This window comes from Phytophthora parasitica, assembly GCF_000247585.1.
Source record: "Phytophthora parasitica INRA-310 unplaced genomic scaffold supercont2.3, whole genome shotgun sequence".
NCBI lineage: Eukaryota > Oomycota > Peronosporomycetes > Peronosporales > Peronosporaceae > Phytophthora > Phytophthora nicotianae.
This window is the reverse complement of record NW_008648989.1, coordinates 2,010,709-2,011,478: the sequence shown is the minus strand read 5'-3', so window position 1 is coordinate 2,011,478 and position 770 is coordinate 2,010,709.

Sequence of the window (770 nt, the reverse complement as noted above, 5' to 3'; positions counted from 1 at the left end):
GTGTTCGCCATCATCCGTTGAGTCCTCTCCGTGGGTCAGCGAGCGCTCATCGTCATCATAGACGTCACCAAGACAGTCTCGAGCACTCGTTGGCGCGCCATATCAACAGCCTAAATGATAGAGGCAACGACACACGTCCACGACAGCAAAATAGTTTAACGAGAGCCCAATTTGCATCTCATGATTTCGTATCAGTGGAGATATTGAGCAATTTACGTCACCACGACAAATCGCGGACGTAGTGGACATAGCAAATGTGTTACAGATGACCCCTAGTAGTAGTCCCTAGACTTGGAATAATCCCTCAACAGCAATAAATTAGCGGTTCCCGTTGACCAGTCGCATACAAACCCAAGATATTATTCCCTCTCACCCCTCAGTTGTAAAATGGAATAAATGTTAAGTTAAATATTCCGATTCTGGGGTGCTGAACTATGTGAACTTAACGGTCATAACTGCATAAGACCGATCTGAATGTTGAACCGATGAAGCCTATCCTATTTGACCACTTTGGACGTGACTCGAGCATTAGAATCACGGATAAGCGTTTTGCCTTCAGTCTAACTGCCTCATCCGTGACGGTGACGCCCTTCTCTTTACACTAGGAGACCCAACTGGCAAGGAACCTGTCGAGTTTATGATGGCGCACCGCGTGCCGCAACTGTGTGGCCAACTGCCAAATCGCGTAGCTGACGAAGCGGCAGCTTGGCATACAGCAAACCGAGTGTGCTGAGACGGCGTAGTAGAGAGCACTGCGCGTCGGTCGTGCC